Source organism: Rhinolophus sinicus, linkage group LG10, assembly GCF_036562045.2.
Source record: "Rhinolophus sinicus isolate RSC01 linkage group LG10, ASM3656204v1, whole genome shotgun sequence".
In the NCBI taxonomy this organism is placed as follows: domain Eukaryota; kingdom Metazoa; phylum Chordata; class Mammalia; order Chiroptera; family Rhinolophidae; genus Rhinolophus; species Rhinolophus sinicus.
The window spans coordinates 19,276,836-19,292,057 of record NC_133759.1 but is presented as its reverse complement, the minus strand read 5'-3'; the positions used below and the strand labels follow the sequence as shown (position 1 = coordinate 19,292,057).

Sequence of the window (15,222 nt, the reverse complement as noted above, 5' to 3'; positions counted from 1 at the left end):
TCTCTGGGCCTCAATCTCCCCATCTGCAAAATGAGGAAGATGACAGTAACTGCATCCTCCTCAAAGAGCTGCTCTGATGATTAAATGAAGTAATACATGGAAGGCGCTTAGAAGAGTACCTGCACCTAGTAGGGTCTGTTCTTATTACCAATGCTGCAAGAGTCCACAGGATTACACAACTAACTCTACCTGGAGACTTTTCAGGAGACTGGCCTTAAAACTGCATTTTTAAGAGCACACCAGTGCAGAAAGCAGACTTATCTTTTAAACATCTTGACAACACCGGAAGGCATTTCCAGATTTCAAATTGCCAACTCATGACAACTCTGTGGGTTCTAAGTTTCAAAGCAATATTCTTTGTCTCAAGTCATTTTCCTTATTTTTTAAAGAAATCCTTACTACTTATTTTAAACAATTGCCATGAAATCATCTTAGAATTCTCCCCATGAATAATCCTAGTTTTGGAGAAAGCATTCTCAATCAACATGTTAGTCATTCCAGTATAAAATCATCTGAAACATATGTCCTGAATTTCCCCACACTATACCTGGACTTCAAAATGGAGGAAGGTGGTGATTGACCCATGCCTGAGACATCCTAAAACATGTCACACTCTCAAACTAGTTTGAGACATTTGCTGAGAGTGAAATATGTCTAGCTGGATTTATTCACCATTAATTATTACTCCCTCCATGTACGCACGGATTTCAGACCATAGACAAATTACTGAAAGTAATTTCTGGTCACATCCAACCAACAAAAAGTTTCCCTTATGTAACAAAAAAGATGGCAAACCTCAAATTGGTGAGTTCTCTTTTCCTGGACAGATCTGTGCTACACGATACCTGAAAGATCAAAAGGAGAATGTACTAAAGGTTGAAGCTACCTTGTCTTTCTGTAAATTGTAAACATGACAAAATAAACTGACAATTCCAAATACTTAAAACTTAAGTTTACATTGGAATTTAAGGACCGTAAAACTATCTGCTCCATGGGCATAAAAGGCAGCTTTGGTGAGAGAGGCAATGGTATAAAGTGATCAGGCTTGGGATGATAGAATGAATACGAAAGCAATATATTTCCCTATATAAATACTCAATCTCGAAGCAATACCTTACCCATAGAGAACAACTTCTTTTATTTTCTCATAAACAGATAGTCTTTGAAATTATTTCTGTATATTTATGAATCTCTCTTAAAAATGTTTAAAAAGAACAAATTAAAGTGTGGTTTCTGGGGAGGGCAACATAGCAGTGCATTAATTGTTTCATGATGAAGAGAAGGAAGTTTGAATTAGTGTTATGTGAATAAAGACCTTTGACAAAAATAGAAAGTGATCCACTCATTATTTTTCACCCAATAAGCCCAATTATTCCAGGCCCACTCTGTGGTAGGGTTCTATAAACAAGGTAGATTTATTTTAGCCCTCATGGAGTATACCGGGAAACAGATGACTAAAGAGATGGATACGATGCAGCTTAGGAAATGCCAAGATGGAAATGTGTGTCAGGTGCTATGGGGACCTTAGAGCACCTTAACTCAGGTGGGGAAGAAAGGTGGTCAGGAAAAGAATGTCAGTGAAGGCAATTCTGAGCTTCTACTCTCTTTGAAGGATGAAGTAATAATAGCAGGTGGAGAGGGCAGGGAAGGGTACTCAGGCAGGAGGAAAAGCAGAAGCAAAGTCCCAGAGCAGGAATCCATGACGCCTTCAGGGAAGAAACAGCATTTCTGCTGGAAGGGCAGTATGATAATGCAGTACGAAATGCAGGGCATGGACAGTGGGTGGGGTTGGACATCTAGCCGGGGGTTGCATCTTTAAAAATGTTAAGGAATGAAAACTTCACCCTTCAGGCAATGAGGGATGTGGAGAACCACAGACAGATAATAGGATACAGTCAGAAAGATCCTCTGGCCACATGAGGAAAAGAGTTTGAAAACAGAACATGGAGACAAAAAACAGGAAGATTCCCATGGATGCTGTTGTAATAAACCAAATTAATTTTTTTGAAATAATTATAGAAGCACAAGAAGTAGCAAAAATGATACAAAGACATCATGTATCCTTAGCCCTGCTTCCTCTAATGATAAAACTTACATAACTATAATATATTATCAAAACCAAGAAACTGTCATTGGCACAATACTATTACTTCACTAAGATTTCATCAGCTTTGCATAGCTATAGGTTTATGAAATTTATTCACATGCATAGATGCATGTAATGAGCACGAAAATCAAGACAAAATCCTAGTGAGTTTTGATAAGGACTTACACAAAGAGAAATGGAAGAAAGGGGAGCGATTCAATAAATATTTAGAACTTAAACTCTTACAGTTAAGAGCATAGATCTTTGAGCCAGACCTCATCCCAGCTCCACTACTTACCAGCTCTGTGATTTGGAATGCTGTGTGTCAGTTCTCTTGTCTGCAAATTGAAGAGAATCATAGTACTTCCTAGAGATATAGGAAGAAATAAATGAATCAATGCTTGTAACAAGCATAGAACCATCGTTAGACTATGGTAAATGCTATGACTATGTTAGCCTTTTAGTCTAGGAAAACTTACAATCAATTATTGTTTCCAAAATTATGACACTCCTAACATTGGGGATATATCAAATGATTTTAGATTTTTCACAGACTAAACATTTATTTCAATAATGATGCATTTATTTTTATAGTTGCTATATACTAGTGACCCAGGATACTGGTTGTCCATTTATGCTGATAATATACATGTATAATTTCCTTCTTAGTTAAATGGTTTTAAGCAAGAGTAGTCGATTTAAAGAAAAAATAAGCAAAAACAATGATACCAGATGGACACTAGACTCATTAGGAAGATCATGTCATAGACTGTTTAGATGCATAACCACCACGCTATACACCCGAAGCTGAAGTTGAATAATATTAAGTGTCAACTATAATTATATACATAATATATAATATATGTTATATCATATATAGTCACAGAATGTGGAGTGCAGCATAGGGAATAGAGTCAATGATATTGTAACAATTATATATGATATCAGAGAGGTAGTAGATTGGGGGGAGTTATCACTTTGTGAGGGGTGCAAATGTCTAACTATTACATTTTCTTTGCACACCTGAAATTAATAAAAAAAAAGTGAAAGAGGCATCCCCCCCAAACCAAAAATGATACAGACGTTCCTCAAAACGACAACAGTTGGGACAGCATGAAGGGGGTACATGACTGAATTTGAGACACACTGCATTATATGTGTTGCTTGTTTGCAGAGTTAATTTTGTCTTTGCTGGTGTAAGAAGTTTCAAGAATCCAAGTGTTCTGTCTATAATCTTAATTTTGAATTACTGTTGTAAGCAATTAAAGATGCAGAACACAACCGAAGAGTTAAGAAAAAAGGATGAAACAACAACTCTCTCTAGCACTTTGCTGAGTGGACAGAAGTGTCATCTTTGCAACAGATTTTATCATGTAATTAAAGAGGGATCCCCTGATTAATTAAATGGAGGGGTAAACTCATTTAAACCAATAATGCTAGGATGAGATTACACTATTTTGCTTTAGCGAGAATAAAGTAAAAGTTTACAGCTCTACACTGAGAGTTTTGCTCTCTGTAATATAGTCCATTTGCTGACAAATTTTCAGTACCTGAGATTGATTCGGGCCTATTAAAGGCCTCAAAACAACCAAGGATTGTAATAAATATTTGAACAGAGAGCTTGATGTTTCAAATGCTGAATAAATCATTGGAAGCTGAGCTGGTCCACCAACTGGGTTAATGCAGTCACATGACTGCCCTTTATCCAGGGCTCACTCTGTTGATACTTGCCCTTTATTATCTGGTCATGGTATATTCTTTACTAGCTAAGGGAAGTTGTATTTTCATTTCAAAGAGTTGATTCTCATCCAGAAAAGTAATAACTAGGAGAAACGTTTGAGACGAGTAAATAAAATATTTCCCTAACAATCAAGCGTGGTATCAACCATTTTCACTATTTCTGTGTAATCAGTCAGTCTGGCATTGCAAGTGGAATGTTTTAGTCAACCGTAGTAGAGTAACGAACCCTTGGTTCTAATCGCCCTTCTTCTAAGGGTCTCAAGGTATCAGGACACACTTGTAAGTCACTGACTCCTTACCCTTTCCAGTCAGACCCCCTTTTAATTTCTCACACACTGAAAGGTTCAGATTCACTTACCCTGCATGGTTAGGACATAGATGTCTCCTTCTCTGGATATTCACCTCCATTCAGAATCAGGCTCACTGTAACTTTCTCTTTCTAGGTGTTGCTAACATTTTTTTTGTTTTTTAAACCTAACCTTTTGAATTATAAATGGCCATTGAGATTTGTTTACCGTTTGTATTACCTATGGTCTGGGTTTCTATTTTCCAACTCTTTGGCCTACCCCTAAAAATGGTGTATTGGTTTCCTAGGGCTTTTATAACAAATTACCACAAACTGGGCGGTTTAAAACAACAGGAATTAATTTCCTCACAGTTCTGGAGACTGGAAGTCCAAACTCTAGGTGTACATGGGGACATGTTCCCTCTGAAGGCTCTAAATGAGAATCCTTCCCAGCTCCCTGTGGTTGCCTGCAATCCTTGGTATTCCTTGGCTTATTGATGCATCACGCCAATCTCTACCTCCACATTACAAGACATACTTTCTTGTAATGGGGCCTAGGCTGGGAGACAGCAACGAGGTTCTAAGAAACAGAACCAGAGACATCAGAGCAGAGATGTCAGATCTGGACCTGAGGGTAAGAGGCAGAGCGTAGAGAAAGTCCCCAAAGCTGGAATTATTCAGCACTATTTACTTTGCACCCATCACTGTGGTCCAGTGCTTTATATTCACTCTATCACTTAAACAACCTTGCAAGATAAACCTTATAATCTTTATATTCCCAATGATAAAACTTAGGCTAAGAGAGATAAAGTAAAATTTCCAAAGTAATTTTAGGATGGAGCCTAACCCATAAGTGAAGAAGGAGCTATTAGGGGGTGCCAAGTTGGTTCAGATAATTAGAATGCTATTAGCTCCTTTCCTTGGGCCTCCCCATCTTGGTGTTCAAGTTACCCAGTCATATAAAATGAACGATAATTGGCCATCACATGGCTGGGAGAAAAGCAAATAAATGACATATCAGCTAATTTTGTATCTGAGAATAGAAACAGGCTCTAATTCTGAGCAGTGTTGGCTTGTCCTGGCTCTTTGTCTCCAAAGACACAAACTACACTTTCCAACTCTTAACCCAAAGGAGTCGTATGCACCCCTGGCCTGTGCTTCCCCTGCCAATAAAGGTGTGGAAACCCCTAACGTGTGTGTCCTCCTGACTATTTCTGTTTGATCTCCCCGCAGTTCTGCTCTCTTTCATTTTCTCAAGTTTCTGACTTGAAATGACTCAGCCATGCCAGCATCGAACCTCTCGGATAAGAGTCTACCTTCTTCTCCTGGGTCTCAAAAACCCACCTTCAAGTCTGTACTATTGTAACACCCAAAACCAGCACACCCAGCTCTTCTTTAGAAAGGGAAGACTACCCAGAACTGTCAAAGTAGAAAACAGACCCCAAACTCTTTTCCAAAGCAAGTGGGAATCTCTGTACTTACTAAACTGTGTTTCCTCTCGGTATCACAGTCTGGTCAAGCAAGCAAAAAGAGCCAACTCTCATCTGTAGGTATGAGACTGATTTCTACAACCCTGTTGATGGACAGCAAAAGCAAGGGATATTCTAAAATGTGAAGTCCAAACATACAGACAGTGAGAATGATTCTAAAACCAAGGCCAAAGGCACAGGACAGTAAGAAATGGTAAGCGGGATCTGGAGGCAACACACGAGACATGCACAGAAGCCTTTTGTGTGGTGTCTGAGGACAAGCTTGTGGGTAGGTTGGGTGTGGTTAAGGTCACTGTACTTATTTGGATGAAGTGAAATCCAGGGCCAAGTCTCATTCAAACTTGTTCAGTAACTTTATTCTGAGGTCTGTGGTCTGAGTCACCAAGTAGCATTTCTGCACCCCTTCCTACTGTTCATCTCTTCTTGGAGGTGAATGCAATAAGGTTACAGGAATTCTTTATCCACAAGCAGAATCACTGCTATAGGCAAGTATATGATGAAGTACCACTTCCAGGAGGTGTCTATTGCAGGCTTTTTGCCAATCCCTGCAGTATTTTAGCTACAGAACATTCATTGGAGTCAAAACAATTTGTCTGGTGAAGGCCTATTAAAATAATAATAAAAAACTAGAATACATGAATTTATTTAACAGACAGAGCAATCTATTGGAAAGATAGTGGACCCAGGCAAATCTATCTTTGGAAAATCATTTTGCACTGCCCTTGTTTCTAATGCAGCCAATGGACGCCATGATGTCTTGTTTTTTGTTTCTTGGCTTATGAAAACACACTGGCCCACTGACTACATGTCTAGTGGGTATAATTTTGACTAACTTGTCTTTTTCCTTCTTTAACACAAACCTGAAGGTGGACTTTCTGACTTTTTAAGTTCAGACATTTTTTTTTAAAGATGCTGTCATGCCACTAGAGAAAGTCCAGAGGAAACAGTCCCCAGGGAGATGTGGATGTCCTCCCCTCAGGAATCAAAGCTGGAATGCTAGTCCACTTTGATCAACTGAGGACCTGTCTGTGGTCAGAAAAAGGGGGCAGAGGCCTGGGGCCCTGGCACCATTACTGTCTCTGAGTAGAAAAGGAAAATGGCTTCCTAACAGGGATTTGGCTGAGAAGTTTCAATCCAAGTCGGGTCCTTGACCTCTACTTCTTTATCCTCTAAATGCCTTCCTTTTTAATTCCCTTCCCTTCAAAGAAGACAAAGAACTGTCTTATGTTTCTGCTTATAATTTCAAATTTAAAAGAACACCTGGCCCTTCTTGCTGAGGTTGATTCAGACATCTGGTATGGCCATCAAGAAGCAGTGCCAGGGGCTGGCAGGGTTCCAGGTCTTGGTCCCTTCTCAGCTCACTCCACACTTTGCTAGGTTATCAGAGAGCATCCCTGAATGGAGAATAGTGTGCACTGTTGTCACCCTTTTGAAGTGCCTGTTATCATTCTTACAAATGGGAAATAAAAAAGGGAGTACTTTAACAGGTATGCAATGTTTATAAGTTGCTTGGGTTAAAGTTTCTAATAAGGTAATATTGTGATAGATGCATGGATCACTTCAGGCTGAAATTGTTCTGCTTAAATCTCATTGGCACAGTGATAATTTCTGAGAGATACTTCTATCCCTAGGTTTTGTCACTCACACATAGACTTTCAGCATTGAAAGGCATTTTGTTTGGAAATATTTATTGATGCCTTTTACTTGCTGTCTTTCTAAGGTAAGAAACAACCAGTAATTAAAAGAAACAAACAAACAAACAAACAAAAAAGCCCTCAGTCTCTGTCTAAGATGGAAATGATGGCTTCCTTGAACCCCTGATGGAGAGAATATACTTGTGAGATCAGCAGCCTGATGTGTCTCAGAGTCTTCAGGAGATTTAAAGAGTGAAATAAACTCCGCAGGACAAGATGATGTTCCTGTGTTTTGAGAAAGACTTTGTTATAGAGCTTCTCACACCAAGTTGTATTGTTATCTGTGTTTCCATCTCTATTCTGCCCCTGGACTGAGACCACAGAGGTCAAGACTACTGTTTTCTTGTCTCATAAGGTCAGGATGTTGCATGGAACCTACAGCATAGCAGATGGCCAATGAAAGTTGTTGAATAAACAAAAATGAAGGGAAGTTGAAGAAAAACATATCTGGGCATGTCTTAAGGGATCATGGTCTCTGGTAAGATGAAGGCAATTGGATTAACTAAAATCAGGTATCAGCAAACTACAGGCTGAGAACCAAATCCAGTAGTTGCCTATATTCTTAATAAAGTTTTATTGGAATATAGGCATGTTCATTTTTTTTATTTTTTTATTTTTTTTTTTTTATGTAATGTCCATGGCCACTTTCACACTGCATTTGGTGCCACAGGGACTGTATGAGCCACAAAGCCAAAAATATTTAATACTTGGCCTTTGATAATAAGAAAATAATAAAATAAAAAATTGCCAACCCCTGACTTAAATGAAAAGGAATATAGCACACAAGTAAGTAAGCAACAAGTAGTTACTGAATGCTTAATTCCAATACTGGATTTGAAGTAGACATAGAAAGATGCACCTTACCTGTCTAAGTAACTCTTCTTTTAACTGTTTGAAGGCATTGATTTTAGCAGCCATACCACTAAAAGAGAAAAGGCATTATCCATGTCTTGGAGTAAAAAGGACCTCATTGAGATAAAATGGTTGGTAAATCAAAGAGGAGGTATTTGTGATGCAACAATGATAAATAGCAACTAGAAGAATGGAATCATCATCCAATATCTCTCATTCCTGTTTTCCTGCAAGAGTACAGGGAAGGCATTCCATTCTGCATTCACTACATTAGAAGGACTCGAATCATTTTACTTGGATATTGAATGAAAAGGTGACTTCAGAAGGCTGAGAAACTTGGTGACAATTAGGCTGCAGATATTTGATCTCTGCTTTATGCCATTACTTTTAAAATTTTATTGAAGACATAGGTACTAAGAATCAAAGGATCATGCTAAGTACTCTATATATATTGCTTAATTTGATTCCAGTTTTATGCAAGAAGCCTCATTATTGCTATAGCATAGCACCATTATCTTCATAGCATCTTCCTAAGTCACACAGTGTATGAGTCAGTCAGAGTAGGCTAGGTTGTGCTTCACTTACATACAAGCCCCACATCGCAATGGCTTAACACAATGTAAGTTTATTTCTTGTTCATGTTCCATGGTCGCTATGGGTCAGCAGGAATCGCTACCTTCTGAATTCACTCAAGGAACCAAGCTGGCAAGGTGTCCATTCGGGCCACCACGCATTCGGAGAAGAGCATTGCAGCATCTCCTACTCTCTATAACGTGCTTCATACAGAAGTAACACAAATAATTTTCACTCACATTTCATTACCAATCCCCATCATCTCTCTAACAGCATTCATAATTGTATAATACATACATATTAATATAATAGTGTGCCTCATAGGTGTTTTTCACCCAAACTCTAAATAGGCACAAACGTGTGCTGACATTTACTAGTTCAAGAAATATTCATGTGCCTTCTATGAGCCATACACTAGCCTAGACACTAAGAATATAGCTAAAACCAAAATGGACATACGAACCCACACTGAGCTTATGTTCTAGCAGAGAGGGAAGATAAATACATTAAACACACCATTTAGTATATAAAACTTAGAAAAGTATGTAGGACAGGATATGGAAGGTGGTAGAGAATGTTGGCGGTTGGGAGCTGAGATACCTCCCAACTCAAAGGTCCCTTAGCATTTAGGCCTGAGCATGACAGATGGAAATCTCAAGCTGCTTGAAGGAAACTGGTATAAAAAGGAGATCTATATTATTTCTGGTGGTTTCAAGTCCAATAAGCATCCTTAGGCTGTGAGTGGTAGACAATTGGGAGGGGTAGAGGTCTTGTCAAGATCACTTGGTTTTCTGAGGCCCGTTTCAGATGGAGGCAAGGAAATTGTTAGAGGGGCAGCTGTACACCAACATTCAAAACCTGGACTCTTCTATGTCTCCCTAAGTATATTATAATTAAGGGCAAGAAAATTAAGTTTCGTAAAATAAGTCTTCAAGGGATATGATGAAAAGAGGAGGAGGGGTCTGTTTGGCATTTAAAAAAATCTGGGCATGCATCTTATGTGTGTGTGAACAGAAGTTACAGTAAGCCTGCTTTGGGCTTGGCTGGTAGAGGATTGCAATGTTTCTCTTCATTTATAATGAGTGACATGTTTGTAACGAATTTTCCTAGCCCAAATTTTGTTCCCTGTTTCCCTCTTCCTAAAATAACTCTTCCATTTGCTCAACTCCACTCTGATGCCCTCTGGCCCTTTCAGTAGCTCCCATTGGTAGCTCATGGGGTGTTTTAAAACCAAATTATACTCCTTACTTTCAGTAAATCCTTTCCCCTTTCCCCTGCAATTTTTCCAACTTACTATCAATCTTCATGTTAACGTTTCCAGCAAAATGTGTGGATAAAAAATAACCCTGTTATAAGTGGCTTTTTCTATTAACCTGGATCATCCCACCCTGTCAAAACAGTTAGCCGTGAGAAGTAATTCCCCAAAATCCTGGCTCAGATTTCAATTTACCTGTGACCTTGGATGGATGAATCACTTTGCCATTGTGACAAAGAAGGCTCTTCAGGGAGTATAGGGTTATTCATTCTCCTCTCAGCTACAGAGTAATAATTTGAGGATTTCTTAATATTTCAACAGTAACTTATAGTTGAAAAAATGATACAAATATCTTATTTGGTGGCTTTGATCAGTTAGAGATAAAAGGGAAGCCAGTGTCTAACATACCCTCAAAGCTCAGATTTCACCCTAAAAGACCAGAGCACCATATGGTTCCCCAGATGTACCCTCAGCCCTCAGCCCTCCGCTAACTACTTCCTCCTTCCTCCTCCCCTCCAACCTACTCTGCAATAAAAATATGAGCCATCTCTTATTGAATGCTTACCATGTGCCAATTGTTGTGCTACTTAATATGGTAGGTTGCATAAATAGTCAAATTGTTCACACCTCCAGGTTTCCATGGTCTTTACCATGTGACTCTGAAGTTCCTCTCATGGAGGCAGAATGTACCACTGAGGTTGGGTCTGGTCATGTGATTTGCTTTGGTCAACAGATTACAGTGTAAGTAATAATGTGCCACTTCCAGACCTAGACTTCAAGAAACTTTGAATATATTTGCTTTATCTGTTGGAACTCTGTCTCTGCTAACTGAGAACAAGCCTCAGTTAGATACTCGGAAGATGAGAGATGTGTAGCCCGGTTACCTGAATCACCGTCACAACCAGCCAACATCTGGTAAACCTCCAGGCCTGTGAGGGACACCTCCTAGACCGGCCAGCACCCAGCTAACTGCAGATATGCGCGTGAACAAAGTGGCCTCCACCAAGTGTGGCCCAGGCAGCAGCAATGTTATGTGATCTATACACTAAGGAGAAATAATAACTGGTTTTTATTTTAAGCCATGAGTATTAGGGTGTTTGTCATGCAATAATAGCTAACAAGTATTTTATAAAGATTTGTTAATTTAATCCACATAATAACCTTGCACAGTAGATTCTATTACTATGCTCATTTTACAGAAGAGAAAACTGAGGTTTAGAAAGTTTTAAGATCACAGAGTCATGAAGTAGAAGAACTAGGATTCCAAACCCAAATGTCTAATAATTTAAAATATGACATTGTTTTATCATATATCACTGTAGATACCCCTCTCCTTGCTTTTCTGTTCTTATTCATTTCAAAATGGAAGGTTTCAATTACAACCAATTGAAATTTGCTAAAACTCAGACTGCCCTTTTTAAGATGAAAAACTCCTTTTCATTTGACTCAAAGTGGGACAGGTTATTGACTTTTCTCGGGGTCTCTGCTGTTTTGCGAAGATTCTCTGATGCACGTGTCAGTGAAGAAATAGACACAGGACATTTCTGAACACTTATGGAAACATGTTTTATGGTAATAACTTGTTTATGCAAATAACACTGTTGCCTGCTGTAAAATTCCCCAGTGTCCCTTCCTAATAAGTTAACATAATTAATGGATGCTGTCACTCAGTTAGAAATAAGTTTGTTCATAAGCTAAATAACTAATTGGATGGGTCAATACGTACGTGATCATCAGGGATAGCTTTGTGAGAATGGAAAAATGAAGACCAGCTGGGAAGCTGCTGTAATTTCATAGAGATAATGGCATAACGCTTGGCATATTGCTTGGTACTAACCACACTTGTTCTCCATGAACTTGTCCTCAATCATGCACCTTTCCCGGAACAGAATAATGGAAAGATTATTTTTACTCTAACATGATACAGGTAAGAAATGCTTTCACTCTCAAGAAATATGATGAACTGTTTTTATTCTTTAGCAGATTCAAACAAATAAGCTATATTCTCTTTAAGCAGTCATCTGTTGTTAATGTGTTTTTTTTCTTATTTGCAAAGTTCAATATTAAGGCTTTCTATATTTCAAACAGCTTTTGTTTTAAACAGGCAATAGTTGATTTTCCATCTTGTTTGAACATTTTGTTAAAGTGCAGACAAGAACTTTCAACATTTCTAGGACGTCATGGAGCTTTTCTATGGCTTAAAAAGAATGAGGAAAACAGCTACTATCATTTTGCTCAGAGCCAGTAAATCTGTTATATTACACATTGCTGTAATTACTTTCCAAACACACAGCTGAGAATGTGAAAAAGTTGAACACTTGTGATCCCTGAATCACTCAGAGCCTTCATGTTTGTTCCGTTGTCAATGACAATTGCATGACATTTTTTTTTTTTTCTTCTGATTTTCCATTCTATAAAAATTTTGGAAAGTTGACATTGTTCTTTTGACTCATTCTCACAAAATGGAAAGGATTCCTCAATAGGACAGACTCAGGGCCTAAGTATAATTAAATAAGTAAAAATTAAATACAGTTCTTAAAAGCTATCTCACTTAATATTGTGAATATTAGTACAACAAATAATACTATAAAGACTAGAAGCATGACATAATTTAAACTTACTTTTATGCCTTGTTTTATCATTTAACTTTTATAAACATATTTTGATCCAAGAAGAATATAAGTTTCTTCCAAAGTTATCTAGCTAACACACTCTCTTGTAGTATTAGTATTTTCTGTCAACCACTTCCTCATTTACTTAACTATTTAAAAGTTCTTAACAACTATACAATATTTGGTATACAACATTAACAATTTCTAAAATTGCTGTTAAGTATTGTAGTATTTTATGCTTGGAACAATAAATGTACATTTATATTCAAATATCTACTAGTGTTTTATCATATGTAAAGCACATAAGAAGACTTTCCACTTCAAGATACATCTGGAATGTGTACTTATATTTTAAAGTGAATATTCATATATGAATAATGAATCAGAGTGAAATACCTCACTCATTTTATTGACCTGGTTATGCTGTTTAGATATGATGGTAACTATATAATCACATGACTCTGACTCTGACCTCACGTTTAAGGATACCAGAAAAGGTATGAAATTGTACATGAATCTTCAGCCTGAATCTTTCAAGGCCAATGCTGAGGCTGAACCTGAAGATAAAGAGCACGTTTTGGCTAAATATCTAGGTTGGAGCTAAACATTGATGTGCCCCTAAATAGATTCTGTTGGGAGACATACATTTTAACACATGAAAAGGTATATTTTCCCAAAACATTTGGATTTCTGTATTGTGTTTGCATACAGTTCCTACTCACTCCAACCAATAATAAAAGCAGTAGTTAGTGTATACCTATCATGGGTTAGCCTACAAGTGAAGCACTTTTGCTTCTGGGTAAAATAACTGACATTCAGAGAAAAAACAGAAAGGGTGATATACAAAGGAACATGGAAAACAACCAGAAATTAGATAATTAAGGACGGGATAAAATAGTTCAATAGAGGCCAAGACAGTTCCAGTCTTTTAGGATCTAGAGGAATTTGAGCAATCAGGTGTTTATAACACAAAGATACTGTCAGGGCCACCACTGGCTCATCAGGTGGATTTAACCTCAACTCCGTCTCCTTGAACTTGTATTCTTACACAATGATAGGTCATTTGTGCATATCTGGGAGTCCCAGTGAAAAAGTTATATACTGACTTCAATTGAAGCCCATGTTGGTGTTACTCACATTGTCACTGAAATAATATATCTCTTATATTACAAAGCTAGATGATTAAAATAGTCAGCTTTGGGAAACTTTCAAACAGAACTTCATACCTATGGCTTATTAGTTTTTTGATGTTGCCCGAATGATCTAGATTTCTTTAATCTCAGTACTGTCTGCACTAAAATGAGAATAATAATGTTTACGGAATGATTAAATGAGATAATTCATGAAGAGTAGGGTCAAAATTTAATGCAATACAACCTGGGTTATACATGGAATTTAGCTTCTCCATTTTGATAACAAATGCCACTTCTATTTCCACTGGTGGAAGAAATAATTTCAAATTTCCCAAGTACAAGTAAAAAGGTATCTCTTATTGTAAACAGTCTCATTTGGGGGTAAAATGAGGTTTGTGTTTCTTTCTGAAAGAGTTTTCCCTCCCCCACCTTCTTCCCAAGATGGCATCTGGACGCAAGGAGGAGTTCACATGGCCTCAGGGAGTCCTGCCTCCATGTTGTCTTTCTTCGTGGCTTCTGTTGACCCACAGGTGAAATGTAGCTCATTTTGTCTTTCTCTAGTCATCATGCTCTGCCCTCCTTGCGTCCACTTCTGAAGTGTTCACAGATGCTGAAACTCATGGGCTGGCCTCTTGGCTCAGTAAAGACTTGGTTTCCCTACATCGCTGCCTTGACCCCAATTTGGTTGTTCCTAGTCACACAGACTGTTGAGGACTTAGCAGTCACCTCTTTCCTCACCACTGATGCTCTCTCAACCACTGCCCATCTTGTCCTTGGCTTCTTTCTCAATGTATCTGGAAACCACCTGAGAGAGTACTGGGTTCCTGAGAGTCTCAGGCTTCCTCTTTACTTCAGTGTAGATACTTTCAAATCTTTTTTCTCCTCCCATATGAAAGGCTTCTACTTGCCTTTCCTGTCTGGTGAGAACTCTCCCTACATCACACCTTCCTTGAAATTTTTTATTCTAGGGTTAAGGGTTAACCTTCTTTCCTTATTTTTTTTATTTTTCTTTCTTTTTTTTTTTTTTTTTTTTTTTTTGCAACATAGTATTCATGACTTAGGCATAAATTTGGAAAAAGATGCAAAAGAAGGAAATAAAAGGGATTACCAAAAAGCCATTAGGAGGCATTGCATAAATATTACCACCATGATATGTAAAACATACTTAGCACATTAAAATATAGCTAAAAATAAATATAAGCAGTTACTGATTCAAGATTAAAATAGCAGAGTAAAACCAAACCTTAAAAATCCTCCTTCTCTTTAATCCAATAGGAAAAAGCAAACAAACAAACAAAAATCAGTTAACATAAACAAGCAGCAATCCTAAAACTGTAGAAAATATTAAAAATTTGTAAGGCTGAGTGTGGTTGGCCGATTTCTAAATGCTCCCCCAAAAGCCTATTCCCTTGTGTACATAAATGCCTTACATCAATTCCTTCCCCCACCTAAACCTATAATTATGATGGAATATCCTACCTGTGATTAGATTACTTACCAG

General features: G+C 37.9%; 1 long non-coding RNA gene across 1 annotated transcript in view; it reads right to left on the bottom strand.

The window, feature by feature from the left end:
* The window catches only part of LOC141567096 (uncharacterized), a 171,663-nt gene extending 169,071 nt beyond the window's left edge, over positions 1-2,592 (bottom strand). The window contains exons 1-2 of the long non-coding RNA XR_012489492.1: positions 2,385-2,592; positions 796-845 (exon numbers count right to left, since the gene is read on the bottom strand). This is a non-coding gene — a long non-coding RNA (uncharacterized LOC141567096). The remainder of the gene's footprint in view (positions 1-795; positions 846-2,384) is intronic.
* Between the last annotated feature and the right edge of the window lie 12,630 nt (positions 2,593-15,222).